Genomic DNA, 19172 nt, shown 5'->3' with positions numbered 1-19172 from the left:
GCCAGCCATGAGCGTCCAGAGCCGTCAGCCAGCCATGAGCGTCCAGAGCCGTCAGCCAGCCATGAGCGTCCAGAGCCGTCAGCCAGCCATGAGCGTCCAGAGCCGTCAGCCAGTCATGAGCTGTCCCTCAGCCCAGAGCAGCTATTTATCCAGAACTGCCCCTCAGTCCAGAGCTGTCTCTCTGTCCGGAGCTGCCTTTCAGTCCGGAGTTGCCCCTCTATCCTGAGCTACCTCTCTATCCTGAGCAACCTCTCTATCCTGAGCTATCCCTCTGTCCTGAGCTATCCCTCTGTCCTGAGCTATCCCTCTATCCCGAGCTATCCCTCTGCCCCTTGTCTCGATGTTACCCAAAAGATTAAGGGGGTGTAATATGAGGGTGGTCATTTGTAGGGGGAGATGTAAGCTGGGATTGACTATGGTGGGGTGGGGACCTCGCCCTGAGCCTGAGCCACCACCGTGGTCAGATGCCCACCCAGACCCTCCCCTAGACTTTGTGCTGGTGCGCCCGGAGTTCGCACCTTAAGGGGGGGGTATGTCACGTTCCTGACCTATTTCTGTTAGTTTGTTGTATGTGTTAGTTGGTCAGGACGTGAGTTTGGGTGGGCATTCTATGTTTTCTGTTTCTATGTTGGTTTAAGGGTTGCCTGGTATGGCTCTTAATTAGAGGCAGGTGTTTGGCGTTTTCCTCTAATTGAGAGTCATATTTAGGTAGGTTGTTTCACAGTGTTCGTTGTGGGTGGTTGTCTCCTGTGTCAGTGTTTGTTGCACCATACGGGACTGTTCGGTTTTGTTTTGTACATCGTCATTTTGTGTAGTCTATTTTCCCTGTTCGTGCGATCTTCGTGTTTATGTAAGTTTGTCGTCCAGGTCTGTCTACTCCGTTTGTTGTTTTGTTAGTTTATAGTGAAGTTCGTGTTTTCGTGTTTTCTTTAAATAAATTATGTATTCACAACCCGCTGCGCCTTGGTTCAATCACTACTCCTCCTCTTCGGTTGAAGACGAGGAGGACTACCGTTACAATGATAGTAAAAAGCTTTGGGGCACCTTAAATGAAATTTTGGGAAAAAAAGCCAACTCGGCTCCTTCATTCATTGAATCAGATGGCTCATTCATCACAAAGCCCACTGATATTGCAAACTACTTTAATTACTTTTTCCATTGGCAAGATAAGCAAACTTAAGGATGACATGCCAGCAACAAATGCTGACACTACACATCCAGGTATATCGGAACAAATTATGAAAGACAAGAATTGTACTTTTGAATTCTGTAAAGTCAGTGTGGAAGAGGTGAAAAAAATGTTGTTGTCTAACAACAATGACAAGCTGTCGGGGTCTGACAATTTGAATGGAAAACAACTGAGGATAACAGCAGACGATATTGCCACTCCTATTTGCCACATCTTCAATCTTCAATCTTCAAAGCTCAAGTCATTCCGCTACCCAAGAATAGTAAAGCCCCCTTTACTGGCTCAAATAGCTGACCAATCAGCCTGTTACCAACCCTTAGTAAACTTCTGGAAAAAATGGTATTTGACCAGATACAATGCTATTTCACAGTAAACAAATTGACAACAGAATTTCAGCATGCTTATAGGGAAGGACACTCAACAAGCACAGCATTTACACAAATTACTGATGATTGGCTCAGAGAAATTGATGATAAAATTATTGTAGGGGCTGTCTTGTTCGACTTCAGTGCAGCTTTTGACATTATCGATCATAGTCTGCTGCTGGAAAAACGTATGTGTTATAGCTTTACACCCCCTGCTATAATAGGGATAAAGTGTCACATCTGCTCCTGCCACACCCTCTAGTGCTCATCCTGTGTCTCCTTGACCTGCCGCCACTCCCCCAGTGCTCTCTCCCTCTCTGTGTGTGTGTGTCTGATTGTGTGGGCGGAGACAGGTGTGCTGGAGTCAGAGCAGATCCCCACCAGCTGCAACCTGTTCCATAATCAAGACCTCTACATATACTCAGTCCTGCCTCTTCCATGCTGCCAGATCGCTCAGTCAGTATACAGTTTCTAGCCATTTGTTACTGTTTAGATCCTGTTATTCTGTTGTGCCTGTTTTCCTTGCCTGACACGATTTTCCTCTCCACTACAGTTTTGCCCGCTCTAACTCTGGTCCCTGTCTCCAGTCCCACATCTCGTCATCCTGCTACTCTGTCCTGGATTCCCCACTCTACTGCTCCCTTGGATTCCCCTCTGGACCTGCTTACCCTGTCCCAGCCCCTCTCGCTCCAGCCTCAGCACCTGGTTTCCTGCAACCCACCCGAGCTTCCCCTGGCCTGCAATCCATCTCCCCCCGGTGTTTCAATAATAACCTTGGTTACTTCATCCCAGTCTCCTCGTTTGAGTCTGCTCTTGGGTTTCCCTGTTCCACCCCTCGTAACATAGAGAGTTACTTGTCTAACAGAAGGGTGTTCTTTAATGGAAGCCTCTCAAATATAATCCAGTTAGAATCAGGAATTCCCCAGGGTAGCTGTTTAGGCCCCTTGCTTTTTAAATTTTTTACTAATGACATGCTACTGACTTTGAGTAAAGCCAGAGTGTCTATGTATGCGGATGACTCAACACTATACACGTCAGCTACTACAGCGACTGAAATGACTGCAACACTCAACAAAGAGTTGCAGTTCATTTCAGAGTGGGTGGCAAGGAATAAGTTAGCCCTAAATATTTCTAAAACTAAAAGCATTGCATTTGGAATAAAACACTCACTAAACCCTAACCCTCAACTAAATCTTGTAATAAATAATGTGGAAATTGAGCAAGTTGAGATGACTAAACTGCTTGGAGTAACCCTAGATTGTAAACTGTCATGGTCAAAACATATTGACGCAGTAGTAGCTAAGATGGGGAGAAGTCTGTCTATAATAAAGCAATGCTCTACCTTCTTAACAACACTATCAACAAGGCAGAACCTACAGGCCCTAGTTATGTCGCACCTTGACTACTGTTCAGTTGTGTGGTCAGGTGCCACAAGAAAGGACTTAGGAAAATTGCAATTGGCTCAGAACAGGACAGCACGGCTGGCTCTTGGATGTACACAGAGAGCTAATATTAATAATATGCATGTCAATCTCTCCTGGTTGAAGTGGAAGAGAGATTGACTTCATCACTACTTTTATGAGAGGTATTGACATGTTGAATGCACCGAGCTCTGTCTAAACTACTGGCACACAGCCCGGACACCCATGCATACCCCACAAGACATGCCACAAGAGGTCTCTTCACAGTCCCCAAGTCCCGAACAGACTATGGGAGGCACACAGTACTACATAGAGCCATGACTACATGGAAATTTATTCCACATCAAGTAACTCATGCCAGCAATAAAATTAGATTTAAAAAACAGATTAAAAAAAATACCTTATGGAACAGCGGGGACTGTGAAGCAACACAAACATTGGCACAGACACACACACACACACACACACACACACACACACACACACACACACACACACACACACACACACACACACACACACACACACACACACACACACAATAACATACGCACTATACATACACATGGATTTAGTACTGTATATACTGTATGTGGTAGTGGTGGAGTAGGGGCCTGAGGGCACACAGTGTTTTGTGAAATCTGTGAATGTATTGTAATGTTTTTAAAATTGTATAAACTGCCTTAATTTTGCTGGACCCCAGGAAGAGTAGCTGCTAATGGGGATCCATAGTAAATACAAATGTGTATGTGTGTCTGTGCCTGTGTATGTGTCTCTTCATAGTCCATGCTGTTCCACAAGGTGGAATTTTTATCAGTTTTTTTCAAATCTGATTCTACTGCTTGCATCAGTTACCTGATGTGAAATAGAGTTCCATGTAGCCATGGCTCTAAGTAGTACTGTGTGCCACCCATAGTCTGTTCTTGACTTGGGGGTTGTGAAGAACGCTTTGGAGGCATGTATTGTGGGGTACTGTATGCATGGGTGTCCGAGCTGTGTGCTAGTAGTTTAAACAGACAACTCTGTGCATTCAGCATGTCAACACTTCTTACAAATACAAGTAGTGATGAAGTCAATTTCTCCTCCACTTTGAGCCATGAGAGATTTACATGCATATTATTAATGTTAGCTCTCCGTGTACATCCAAGGGCCATCCGTGCTTCCCTGTTCTGAGCCAACTGTAATTTTCCAAGGTCCCTCTTTGTGGCACCTGACCACACAACTGAACAGCAGTCCAGGTGCGACAAAACTAGAGCCTGTAGGACCTGACTCATTGATAATGTTGTTAAAAAGGCAGAGCAGCACTTTAATACGGACAGACTTCTCCCGATCATAGCTACTGTTTTATCAACATGTTTTGACCTTGACAGTTTACAATCCAGGGTTACACCAAGCAGTTTAGTCACCTCAACTTGCTCAATTTCCACATGATTTATTACAAAATTTAGTTGAGGCTTAGGGTTTAGTGAATGATGTACCAAATTCACCAAATACAATGCTTTTCGTTTTTGAAATATTTAGGACTAATTTATTCCTTGCCACACATTCTGAAACTAACTGCAGCTCTTTGTTTCAGTCGCTGCAGTAGCTGATGTGTATAGTGTTAAGTCATCCGCATACATAGACACACTGGCTTCACTCAAGGCCAGTGGCATGTCATTAGTAAAGATTGAAAAAAGTAAGGGGCCTAGACAGCTGCCCTGGGAAATTCCTGATTCTACCTGGATTATGTTGGAGAGGCTTTCATTAAAGAAATATCCAAATGATGGCATTTCATTGGCACTTGGATTGGAACCGTTGCTATGGTCAGATCACATGAAAATATAGTTATTTGACCACACACCAGTGGTGGGTTTGGCTTTGAAAAACAGAAGCATATGCAGAAAAGTACCTCATACCTACAGTAAAATATGGTGGTGCACCTGTTATGGGGCTATTTTCCTTCCACTGGTCCTAAACCCTTGTTAAGGTCAACGGCATAATGAACTTTACCCAGTACCAGGAAATTTTTGCCAGAAACCTGGTTGCCTTGGCCAGGATGCTGACACTTGGCCACAAGTGGATCTTCCAGCAAGACAATTACCCAAAGCACACACCAGAATTCACTAAGAAATGGTTAATTGACCACAAAATCAACATTTTGTAATGGCCACCTCGGTCTCCAGACTTGAAACCCCATTGAAAACATGTGGTTTCAATTGAAGAGGGCACTCCATAAGCGCAGACGAAGGATATCAAGAATCTGGAATGATTCTGTATGGAGGAGTGGTCTAAGATCGCTCTCAACGTGTTCTCCAATCTCATAAAACATTTTTATAAAAAGGCTCAGTGTCGTTATCCTCGCAACGGTAGGGTGCTGGAGTACTGAAAACAGGGGTACCAATAGTTTTGACCCCTATCTTTTTTTAGATTGTTGAATTTTTTTAAAATTACTTTTTTAACAAAATCTTTCTCTGAGCAATTGTATTAGTATAAAAAATATATAATTTCCCCATTTGTTTTGCATACAGTATACAGTAGCTCAGTATTTGTACAATTTATTTTATAACATATTTTTTGCTCATTTTTATTTTACTAGGCAAGTCAGTTAAGAACACATTCTTATTTACAATGACGGCCTACACTGGCCAAACCCAGACGATTCTGGGCCAATTGTGCGGCGTCCTTTGGAACTCCCAATCACGGCCAGTTGTGATACAGCCTAGATCGAACCAGGGTGTCTGTAGTGACACCTCTAGCACTGAGATGCAGTGCCTTAGACCGCTGCGCCAATTGGGAGCCAATAATGATGGACCCCACTGCGTCTCGTTTTTCCAACAAATATATTAACATGTCATTGCGTCATCATGTTTTACTACAAAAGGTAAAGGGGTACTAATTGTTGCCAGGTGTAATTTTCAATACACTAACTTAGGTGGAGGATCCCTTGGAGAGGGGAGAATTACTTTTAATTAGTAACTTTTTAAAATACTTTTATAATCAATTACAAAAGTACTTTTTAAATAGATTATAAGCAGAAGTAACATTTGTATTTTGTCTGTGTATGCACTGAACATTTACGACAGCTCATTTTATGATCAATTATCTACCTTGACAATAAATTTAGCTGACATATGACTAATAATTGGTGGCAATTTTTATTCAGTTTGGAAGCACAGACTTGACAGATCAGGGCAGTCTGAGGGGAGAGACCAGCATCTTGCCCTTTTGGCCTTACGGAAATGGGCAAATGAGGCGGTGGTTGATGATTAATGGCAAATTATGAATCCTTCCTTTTGAAATGTTATCCTTTTTTCCTCTCGACATAAATCCTTCACCCGTTTAGACTGTTTTCACTTCAAAGGGCCTATTCAAATAAGTGAATGTATAGATGTATTACCCATGGCCCTCTCCAACCATCGAGACATGCTTTGCAGAGACTTGATCATTAATCACAACAAGCATGCAACACGTTGGCGGTTTAACCCATCATTGCTCCAGATTACACATTTAAAAAGGAATTTGAAGAACAATTACTAGAATTCATTAGCATTAACCAACCATCAGCGTGTGGGACCCCTGTATGCTGTGGGATGCAGTGAAGGGCTTCATTAGGGATAGGTCCGTAGCATTCGCATTGGGTCTCAACAAAGCGCAAACCTTAGAGTACTATAGCTCAAAACAAAACTGTCACAATTGGAAGAAAGTATCTGCACATCTGCACTACCTCAGACCAAATGTTTACTGGGATGAATCTTGTACTGGAGGCAGAGCTGAGCGGTTTCCGCTTGATGGGCCGGCCGCAAAGTCAAAATTGGCTATGTTAAAACATTTATGAAAACAAAAATGTGCTTTTTGGTCTTAATTTAAGGTTAGGGTTAGGCACAGTGCTAGCAGTGTGGTTAAGGTTAGGGTTAAGGTTAGGTTTTATGACTTTGTGGCTAGGCCAGCAAGTGACCACCCTGCAGAGTTGCCTCCAGGACAAGATCTATCCCAATAAATGCCAACCTGCAAATTTCAGGTTTACAATCGAAGTTACCTGCTGCAGTGTATCTCCGAGTTCTGTGCTCAGCTCTTTTGCCACCAGTTGCTAAAGTGCAGAGGCCTGCCTGCCGTTCCGCCATAGATGGAGCCCCATCTGTACAAAAGCCCACCATTCAATCCCATGAAATCTGTTTTTCATCAATATAGCCACGCAGCACACTGAACATCCATCCCCTGTGCCGTTTCATGCTCGGGAATCGTGAGACAGAACAATATGTCCTCGTGAATAGCATCCCACGACATGTATAGCGAACCAAAGTCAATGTATGGGCATCTCAGCCCTCACATCTAATGTCCATTTGGAGAGCATAAGCTGGGGAGTTTCTGAGTCGTTCAGTCAGTTTCCTCTTGTTGCTAGCAGTAGCATAAATCATTTGTTTAATAGTGTTATCTGACAAAGGTATTGATGTGAGTCTCTGTGCCTCTGCCTCCCCACACATTGTTTTCACCATAGCTCTATGTATAGTGGGGCAAAAAAGTATTTAGTCAGCCACCAATTGTGCAAGTTCTCCCACTTAAATTTTTTAAATTAATTTATTTGCAAATTATGGTGGAAAATAAGTATTTGGTCAATAACAAAAGTTTATCTCAATACTTTGTTATATACCCTTTGTTGGCAATGACAGAGGTCAAACGTTTTCTGTAAGTCTTCACAAGGTTTTCACACACTGTTGCTGGTATTTTGGCCCATTCCTCCATGCAGATCTCCTCTAGAGCAGTGATGTTTTGGGGCTGTTGCTGGGCAACACGGACTTTCAACTCCCTCCAAAGATTTTCTATGGGGTTGAGATCTGGAGACTGGCTAGGCCACTCCAGGACCTTGAAATGCTTCTTACGAAGTTACTCCTTCGTTGCCCGGGCGGTGTGTTTGGGATCATTGTCATGCTGAAAGACCCAGCCACGTTTCATCTTCAATGCCCTTGCTGATGGAAGGAGGTTTTCACTCAAAATCTCACGATACATGGCCCCATTCATTCTTTCCTTTACACGGATCAGTCGTCCTGGTCCCTTTGCAGAAAAACAGCCCCAAAGCATGATGTTTCCACCCCCATGCTTCACAGTAGGTATGGTGTTCTTTGGATGCAACTCAGCATTCTTTGTCCTCCAAACACGAGTTGAGTTTTTACCAAAAAGTTATATTTTGGTTTCATCTGACCATATGACATTCTCCCAATCTTCTTCTGGATCATCCAAATGCTCTCTAGCAAACTTCAGATGGGCCTGGACATGTACTGGCTTAAGCAGGGGGACACGTCTGGCACTGCAGGATTTGAGTCCCTGGCGGCGTAGTGTGTTACTGATGGTAGGCTTTGTTACTTTGGTCCCAGCTCTCTGCAGGTCACCAGGTCCCCCCGTGTGGTTCTGGGATTTTTGCTCACCGTTCTTGTGATCATTTTGACCCCACGGGTTGAGATCTTGCGTGGAGCCCCAGACCGAGGGAGATTATCAGTGGTCTTGTATGTCTTCCATTTCCTAATATTTGCTCCCACAGTTGATTTCTTCAAACCAAGCTGCTTACCTATTGCAGATTCAGTCTTCCCAGCCTGGTGCAGGTCTACAATTTTGTTTCTGGTGTCCTTTGACAGCTCTTTGGTCTTGGCCATAGTGGAGTTTGGAGTGTGACTGTTTGAGGTTGTGGACAGGTGTCTTTTATACTGATAACAAGTTCAAACAGGTGCCATTAATACAGGTAACGAGTGGAGGACAGAGGAGCCTCTTAAAGAAGAAGTTACAGGTCTGTGAGAGCCAGAAATCTTGCTTGTTTGTAGGTGACCAAATACCTATTTTCCACCATAATTTGCAAATAAATTCATTAAAAATCCTACAATGTGATTTTCTGGATTTCTTTTTCTCATTTTGTCTGTCATAGTTGAAGTGTACCTATGATGAAAATTACAGGCCTTTCTCATCTTTTTAAGTGGGAGAACTTGCACAATTGGTGGCTGACTAAATACTTTTTTGCCCCACTGTATGTGTGTCCAGTATGAAGGAAGTTAGAGATTATTTCCCCAATGTTAACTAGCGTTAGCGCAATGACTGGATGTCTATTGTATCTACTAAGCAAATCCTTTCGGTCAGCACTCAACACTGTTGACTGGAAGTTGAGGTCCCACGTTCGGTAGTGTTAACCTTGCAGTTCGCCTGAGAACAGTGAAGCAGGAAGACAGGGATCAAGTCATGCTGAGGAAAGCTTAGAGAACGCAGTTTCCAATCAATGTGAAGTCTTTGCTGCCCTCCCAAGCAAAAAGGCAGTAACTGCTCATAGAGTGGAACTGAGAAAAATGGCTTCAAAGTTTTTTAATTGTCCAGTCAAATGAATTCTAGTGAGATCATTGGAGATGTAATGATCTGTTGCCTTACAATGAGTATTTTTTTAAATTCATGTTGACCCTGACCTCTGACATGACCTTTGACCCTTAAACGGCAGTTACTGCCTTCTTCTTTGGCATGATATGTTATAAATTGCAGGGTAATACCAAAACAAAGAGCAGTATCTGCAATTTTAATTTGTTAGTTTCCTATACTTGTCATGTATGCTATTAATACAAGAACAGTGTAATTACTGACAGTGTAACAGAGTTGAAACGGCATCCTTTGTGCGTCTTCCACTTAAATACCAGTTGAATTTACATAGAGATGTAGGTTCTGCATTAGTCACATTACATACTGTGATTCACAAGTAGCCCATGTCTTGTTATAAGAATACATGTTAAAAGCAGCACTGCAATTATTTGAATTACATGAAATGTTTACCTGTCTTGTAATATATGATGATGGAACATGATAGAAATATGACGTAGGGTAATACAAATTATAAAAAATGACCAGGAGGTTGCTAATAAAAAAAAAAATATTTGTAAGTTTTCAAATGACAATTTTGAATGAATAAATAAATTACAGCTTTAAGAATACATTTTAAACATATTTACATGTTCATATTCATAAGAGGATGCAAATTACATTTAGCTACAATTGATCAAATGCTGAATAGTTACATTTAATTTTTAAGTAACATTTAATTTTTAAGTAAAACTTCTTCAGTGCTCTTCCATATCACTCCTCATCCTCAGCAATGGTGTTTACAGCCAAAGCGTTCCAGAACTGCCTTCAATTTGCAGGCATCAGAGGACACAGCTTGGTGATTATGTCCATCTTCTTGGACTCTTCTATCCCTCTATCCTGTGTACGTAGTGTCGAGGGTGTCTCTAGAGTGACTTTCTTCATGATGAAGTCAAGCTCTGTGAAGTCCTTTTCTTCATGGGAGACTTTGTAGAAGAGGCTCCTGGATCCACTCCTCAACTGGATCTCAGCCATCTCTGCCAGCTTTGGTGCTGCTGCCTTCTTCAGCTTGACGATGGAATGGCCAGCTTTCCATGCCAGGATGTTTTCCTTTTTCATTTCCACCACCTCCACCTTGCCTGCATTGGAAGTTGCAACCACATGGAGGAAGTCCCCGAAGTCGTACACCACACCTCCAGGTCGAGCTTTCATTTCCTGTTCCACCTCATGGTGGAAACTGTCTGCACTCATGAAGGTGTGTCCTGGCTCGAAGAACTTGAGGGTGATGTCCTCCATCAAAGTTGAGTCAGCATTTACAACACTCACCAGTGATGTTAGGAGGCACCAGTTTTTGTTTTGAGAAGTGCAGTTATCCACCCAATACACTGCATTCTTGACATCTCTCTCCCTTTCCAGTGCTGTTACATAAGATGAAGTAATCTCCTCTGCCTTCCAACCAGCTGTTCCTTCATGCCATACTACTGAGATTGTTTTCTTCTTTTGAGACTTCTTTCCAATGGTGGCGAATGTCTCGTGATAGGCAACAATTCTTGTGAACAATGCTGTTTCCACACCTCTCATGTGAGGGAGCATGATGACTTTTTGCATATCAACGCTCCTCACAGACCAGTCCTCAGGCCAATCTTTCTGTGCATCAGCCTGGTAATGGCTTCTGCTCTGCAGACTTCTTATGCTCCTCATATTTCCTACATTGCATGCAGTCGGGGTTGGGGATGGTGAATTCAGGTGCTGCATGGCTGTTGTCTTGGCAGGCATGGGTCTCCATGGCCTCATTCTCCCTGTGCTCCATCTTCAGATGATGACGCAGCACCAAACAGAGCTCGCACTCCTCCTCTCCAAGCTTCACAAAGCTGATGTTTCTTCCCTTTACCGCCTTGCAATAAGTTTCGTAACCACAGCTGGCATCATCCTTGTAGTCATTATGCAAGAACCGAAAATTAACGTCACTAGGGAGGTAGAGAGGCATGCTCTCGTCTGTAGTGGCTGATTTGGGGATGGAAGGACTCAATGTGTTGCAGGATTGGATTCATGTTCAATTTGCTCGCTGAAGCTTTCTTTCCCCTATGATCCTTTGGTGGAATCAGTTTGGTGGTGATTGATTTGCCCATCATCGTGACAATCAGCCTGTCATTTTTGGAGTGGCAGCCCAATGTTGTCAGAAAAAAACTTTTGCACACCTGTTGTGCAGAACCGCTCTGGTTTGGAAGATGGTACAGAAACCATCTTCTAAACCAACTGTCCCGCCAACAGTGATATTTTTCTTAGATTGCTGTGCCACCATGTGAAAGATCCATGTCCTCTTCTCCTTATACTTCATCTCCTAATACTTTTCCCATATTACCTTTTGCCTACCCTCTGAAATATTCTGAGTACATTGCCTCTTGCATTTACCCATTGGTGGAATCTTGGATTTCTTGTTTGATAGGTGTTCTGGAGTTGTGTCCACGGGCTCAGCTGCCACTTGTGCTTGAACATCCAACTCTGAAGGTGGATGATAATCTTCATCATCATCATTGGCAATTGATTTCTCATCTGATAGACTGATGTCTAAAGAGTCAGAGACCACCCACTGGTTCTCTATTTCAGTGGTGTAATGTTACTGATTCAAATAACCTATGGAATGTCAGAATACAACTATAGGGATTATACTAATTCTAGGTGTAATAGATTTAAGCTAGTATAAACTGCTGATCGTCTCTTATGGGAGCATGTAGCACAAATCTATTACTTCATGCTAATGCTAGCTAGCTAGGTTTTGACGTTTTGGTAGGGCGCGTAAGTTTTAGCTAGGTGGCTGTCACTGGCTATAAATCGTGTGTATGGTGTACTGATTCAAAGAAACCATCAGATGAAATTTCAGAATATACTTCATTATATGGCTAATAGATTGAAGTTAGTATCAATTGCAGATCTCCTCTTATGAGAGCAGGTAGCATTGTTAGTCTATGCACGCTAGCTAGTTAGCTAGCTAATTAATTTTGATCTCAGATCTACTTAGCTAGCTAGTTCTTACCAGTGTCTGGATGTCGGCGTTTCAGAGCAAGTACAACCATAATTTCCCCCCGTAAATACTGTGCCATGGTGTTGTATCCCTAGATTACCAATGTATGTGTGTGTAGCTGTCAGTCAGTGTCATGCAGGTTCGATTGCATCACTATCAGAATAAAATTATATGAAACCATGGTAAAATGCAGTAACTGCAGCCAAGGGCAGGTTGAAACCAAGCTAAAACTGCCATTTACCTCCCTTTCACAGTAACTTTTTGCAGTTACTGCTAATACGACCACCATTTTCTTCCAAACACAATACAATAGAGGCAGGATACTTGTCCACATGATTAAGCATGCATTTAATGTAACAAAAATTGCATTAACTCATGTTCGACCAAATTAGCAGTTACTGCCTTTTTGCTTGGGAGGGCAGTATGCTAGCATATACCCATAGACTTCCAATAGTTTAATTACGCTAGCGCTAGTTGGCAATTTCCTTTAAACTGCACGCTGAGACATAAAAATGGTATTCATGAGTTCATCTGACTATGGGGAAGTAGATAAAGGGCTTAAATGCCAAAATCCCGAAGTACGCATTTAAGGCAAAAGCGAAAAGGAAACCCAGCTTCCCAGTGGCGTGAGCCTACCAGACGAGCTAAATGCCTTCTACGCTCGCTTCAAGGCTAGCAACACTGAACCATGTATGAGAGCCCCAGCTGTTCCAGACGACTGTGTGATCACACCCTCCATAGCCTATCTGAGTGAGACCATTAAACAGGTTAACATTCACAAGGGCAATACTTATTACCAGGACTTTTACTCTGAGCATGTGCTGACCAGATGGCAAGTGTCTTCACTGACATTGTCAACCTCTCCTTGACCCAGTCTATAATACCTACACGTTTCAAGCAGACCACCATAGTAACCTGTCTAAATGACTATCGGGGTACTATCAGGGTACTCACATCTGTAGCCATGAAAGGCTGGTCATGCCTCACATCAACACCATCATCCCAGACACCCTGGACCAACTCCAATTCACATACCGCCCCAACAGATGGATCTCTGTTGCACTCCACGCCGCCCTTTCCCACCTGGACAAAAGGAACACCTGTGAGAATGCTGTTCATTGACCACAGCTCAGTGTTCAACACCATAGTGCCCTCCAAGCTCATCACTAAGCTAAGGAACCTGGGACTGAACACCTCCCTCTTCAACTGGATCCTGGACTTCCTGATGGCTGCACCCAGGTAGTGAGAGTAGGCAACAACACATCTGCCACGCTGACCCTCAACACAGTGGGCCCTCAGGGATGCATGCTTAGTCCCCTCCTGTACTCCCTGTTGACCCACGACTGCGTGGCTGCGCACGACTCCAAACGACTCCAACGATGAGACAGCCTATAGGGAGGATGTCAGAGACCTGGCAGTGTGGTGCCAGGACAACAACCTCTCCCTCTAGACCCAAACTGTTATAGACCTATATCCATCCTGCCCCGCCTTTCTAAAGTCTTCGAAAGCCAAGTTAATAAACAGATCACTGACCATTTCGAAACCCACCGTACCTTCTCCGCTGTGCAATCTGGTTTCCGAGCTGCTCACGGGTGCACCTCAGCCACGCTCAAGGTACAAAACGATATCATAACCGCCATCGATAAAAGACAGTACTCTGCAGCCCTCTTCATCGATCTGGCCAAGGCTTTCGACTCTGTCAATCACTGCATTCTTATCGGCAGACTCAATAGCCTTGGTTTCTCAAATGACTGCCTTGCCTGGTTCACCAACTACTTTTCAGATAGAGTTCAGTGTGTCAAATCGGAGGGCCTGTTGTCCGGACCTCTGGCAGTCTCTATGGGGGTGCCACAGGGCTCAATTCTCGGGCCGACTCTTTTCTCTGTATATATCAATGATGTCGCTCTTGCTGCTGGTGATTCTCTGATCCACCTCTATGCAGAAGACACCATTCTGTATACATCTGGCCCTTCTTTGGATACTGTGCTAACAAACCTCCAAACGAGCTGCCATACAACACTCCTTCCGTGGCCTCCAACTGCTCATAAACGCTAGTAAAACCAAATGCATGCTCTTCAACCGTTCGCTGCCCGCACCCCGACTAGCATCACTACTCTAGACGGTTCTGACTTAGAATATGTGGACAACTACAAATACCTAGGTGCCTGGCTAGACTGTAAACTCTCCTTCCAGACTCATATTAAACATCTCCAATCCCAAAAAACGAAATCTAAATCTAGAATTGGCTTCCTATTTCCCAACAAAGCCTCCTTCACTCACGCCGCAAAACATACCCTCGTAAAACTGACTATCCTACCGATCCTCGACTTCGGCGATGTCATTTACAAAATAGCTTCCAATACTCTACTCAGCAAACTGGATGCAGTCTATCACAGTGCCATCCGTTTTGTCACCAAAGCCCCTTATACCACCCACCACTGCGCCCTGTATGCTCTAGTCGGCTGGCCCTCGCTACATATTCGTCGCGAGACCCAATGGCTCCAGGTCATCTATAAGTCTATGCTAGGTAAAGCTCCGCCTTAACTCAGCTCACTGGTCACGATAACAACACCCACCCGTAGCACACGCTCCAGCAGGTATATCTCACTCGTCGTCCCCAAAGCCAACACCTCCTTCAGCAGCCTTTCCTTCCAGTTCTCTGCTGCCAATGAATGGAACGAATTGCAAAAATCGCTGAAGCTGGAGACTTATATTTCTCTCCCTAACTTTAAACATCAGCTATCTGAGCAGCTAACCGATCGCTGGAGCTGTACATAGCCCATCTGTAAATAGCCCACCTAATCTACCAACCTCATCCCCATATTGTTTTTATTTACTTTACTGCTCTTTTGCACACCAGTATTTCTACTTGCACATTATCATCTGCTCATCTATCACTCCAGTGTTAATTTGCTAAACTGTAATTACTTCGCTACTATGGCCTATTTATTGCCTTACCCCCTCACGCCATTTGCACACACTGTATATAGACTATATATAGACTATATTAATAATAATAATCAGCTAGACAAAGGAGCTGATCATAGACTACCGGAAATGAAGGGCAGAGCATGCCCCCATTCACATCAAAGGGGCTGCAGTGGAGTGGGTCGAGAGCTCCTTTGTGTCCACATCACTAAGGACCTATCATGGTCCAAACACACCAACAGTTGTGAAGATTGCACGACAATGCCTCTTCCCCCTCAAGAGGCTAAAAAGATTTGGCATGGGCCCTCAGATCCTCAAAATGTTCTACTGCAGCACCATTGAGAGAATTGTGACTGGCTGCATCACCGCTTGGTATGGCAACTGCTTGGCTGGCTCTATGCACACTCACTGGACTCTACCCACACACTCACACATATCACACATATCACACATATCACACACACACACACACACACACACACACACACACACACACACACACACACACACACACACACACACACACACACACACACACACACACACACACACACACACACACACACACACACACACACACACACACTGACACCACACACCACACACATCAGACATCATCTGATGATTTATCACTCCAGTGTTAACCTGCTAAATTGTAATTATTCGATTTATTGCCTACCTCCTCATGCCTTTTGCACACATTGTATATAGATTCTCTTTTTTTTCTACCATGTTATTGACTTGTTTATTGTTTACTCCATGTGTAACTCTGTGTTGTTGTCTGTTCACACTGCTATGCTTTATCTTGGACAGGTCGTAGTTTCAAATGAGAACTTGTTCTCAACTAGCCTACCTGGTTAAATAAAGGTGAAATAAAAATAAATAAAAATAAAACACACACTCACACATAGACACACTTTCACACTCTTCACATACGCTGCTGCTACTGTGTTTATTATCTATCCTGATTGCCTAGTCACTTTTACCCCTACCTACATGTACATATTACCGCAATTACCTCAACTACCTCACACCCCTGCACATTGATTCTATACCGGCGCTCCTTGTATATAGTCGTGTTATTGTTATATTTATTGTGTTACTATTTCCTTTTTTATTTTTGTGAATTTTTGTCACTTTTTAACTCTGGATTGTTTGGAAAGGGCTCGTAAGTAAGTATTTCATGGTAAAGTCTATACCTGTTGTATTCTACGTATGTGACAAATACAATTTTATTTGATATCATACTAATTGGAGCTTCCTGCATATATGTTTACTATGTTACATCTACTACTGAGTCCAGGTTGCAATAATAGGGCGCCAACAGCTGGTCCTTGGGAAAAATACAATCTAGGCACACTGTTAATTAAACTAAGAGTAGGCTATCAATAAAGAGTTGTCTTGAATATAAAACAGGTAATACAGTGGATGTATCTGAGACTAGAGATGAATTACAGACGAATTTCCCTCCTTTAAACAAGTCTAATGCTCCACAATAACCAGGCTTCAATGTCTACTCTATACGAAGGATATTGGAACATGGGGCTGTTACAATTTGTAATGCTGGTGTCATAAGGTTTCTAAAAAAACATAGTAATTTAGTAATGATTGTGTAGCCCATGCTAATTTTGACAGTCACTAACTTCTTTACACTAATTGTATGGGTTGAGAGTTTGTTGATCTCGCTCTCTTTCCACCTTACTTTGTAGAGAGTGCCGACGAACTGTGAAGCCGAAAGAAACTTAGAAGAAAACTAGAAATATTGAAAGTTGATAACTGAACTTAAACGTAGAAAAAAAGTTGTAAAGTATATACACTGAGTATACAAAACATTAATAACACCTGCTCTTTCCATGACATAGACTGACCAGGTGAAAGCTATGATCCCTTATTGATGTCACTTGTTAAATCAATTTAAATCAGTGTAGATGAAGGGGAGGAGCCAGGTTAAAGAAGGATTTTTAAGCCTTGAGACAATTGAGACATGGATTGTGTATGTGTGCCATTCAGATGGGCAAGACAAAAAATGTAAGTGCCTTTGAACAGGGTATGGTAGTATGTGCCAGTATGTGCCAGGCGCACCAGTTTGTGTCAAGAACTGCAACATTGCTAGGTTTTTCACGCTCAACAGTTTCCCGTGTGTATCAAGAATGGTCCACCACCAAAAGGACATCCAGCCAACTTGACACAGCTGTGGGAAGCATTGAAGTCAACATGTGCCAGCATCCCTGTGGAATGCTTTCGACACCTTGTAGAGTCCATGCCCCGACGAATTGAAGCCGTCCTGAGGGCAAAAAGGAGGGTGCAACTCAATATTAGGAAGGTGTTCGTAATATTTGGTATTCTTAGTGTATTTTCAACTAAAGAAGAATCAAGTGCTCAGGTAATCAGTGTGCTAAACCAGAAGGGAATTGGGATATATTTTCCATTGATGTTTGTGAACAGAGAATCCTAACTGGTTTTGTACCCCCTCCTTTTGATTCTACGTCACCAGCACCACCTGCCATCTTCTACAATCTACTTTGCCATCTAAACAGGCTTGTCGTCAATAGCTTCTACAATCCTCATTATCGTCGCCTCTTCTCTCTAGAGAGAGATATTTGACTGGTACATTGTGGTAGGAACTGAACAGAGACAATTGAGGGCACTGACTTACATTTTTATTGGGTACCCAGTTTATTATTTTTGATTAACTTATTGGATAAAACTGTATTGTTATGAATGAATGGTCATTGCAGTTGTGATACTCTGGTGTTGTGTATTGATCTTGAACATGAAAAAAGATAATGAAAAAACAAATGTTTTCAATTATAGATAAACTTCCATTTAAAATGCATACCCCTGCGTCCTTGCAGTATTCTTCCTTCAGTAGATATTGAATGTTATCCTTTGCCTTACTAGATAACATTGCTTTAGAAACCAGTCTCATTTCAAACCTAAATAGACTGTATGCACATCATACATAGTAACTCTAAAGTAGTTCCTAGTGTGTTACAATTGAATAGGAACCTACAACCCAATTTAAAAAAAAAAATGTAATTCATTCAACTAACAAAACATATATGCCCTATTTGCATATGCTTATTGTGACTGGAGATTACAATGTTTGGATGATATCTAAGAAATAGTAATAATAGCAGGAGGAGAGAATCCACACACACACACTCCATTCGGACTGTCTGCCCCGCAAGCCACGCCAGTCTGGTTATTATGCTTTTGTTCTTGCGGAGCGACTGGGGTTCCTTCCCTTCCATAATCCACAGATCGATATCTTTCATTTGCAAACGAAGGCATTTACTTCATTAATTTATGAGAACCCCTTAGGCTACAGAATAATATCCTTGCTCTATACATATGTGTTATACAATTGTTGATGCGCAGGCTACAGTCTTGCCTACACAAAGGAAATGTATCCCCATAGAACACGATGTCCATGTCATAGGGAGGGACGTAGCTTACATTACACGTGAAGTAGGCAACTTTAAAATGTGCGCTACAGAATATGCAAACAAACAAACCCATGTAAACAATGCGAATGTAGGCCATCTTACCTTGCTCAATCAACAGACACACATACCTTTAAAAAATAGACCATAAATATCCTACCCATACAGTAAAGTTCACTGTCTGTACACACACATCCACCGCACGCTACTCACCGTTCCTTCTCCTGATCGTGTTGCTTATAATAGAATGAGGTGGATATAGCATTGATCAACTGTATAGCCTATCTGCAATAAAACCCAGTCTATATCATTGTTGATTTTTTAGTCTGCACTGACCAAACAGGCATTTTGGTGCAGTTGTGCGATGCGCCAGCGACCTATCCTGCGGGAGTCATTCCAGGAGCATGCATGCTCGCCCCCGTGTTGTTTTGACGAGGTGCAAGCCACTGTACCAGACGCCGTGTGTGTTTTGCGTCTGTGAGCGTGTACGCGCGTATT

The 19172-nt window shown here is 42.8% G+C and overlaps 1 pseudogene; it reads right to left on the bottom strand.

The window, feature by feature from the left end:
* LOC129862203 (proline-rich protein 5-like) overlaps positions 1–19172 on the bottom strand; it is a 60854-nt pseudogene extending 41682 nt beyond the window's left edge.

Source organism: Salvelinus fontinalis, chromosome 9 (assembly GCF_029448725.1).
Source record: "Salvelinus fontinalis isolate EN_2023a chromosome 9, ASM2944872v1, whole genome shotgun sequence".
In the NCBI taxonomy this organism is placed as follows: Eukaryota; Metazoa; Chordata; class Actinopteri; order Salmoniformes; family Salmonidae; genus Salvelinus; species Salvelinus fontinalis.
Note: the sequence above shows the minus strand (reverse complement) of the source record. Positions and strands in the feature narration are given on the sequence as shown.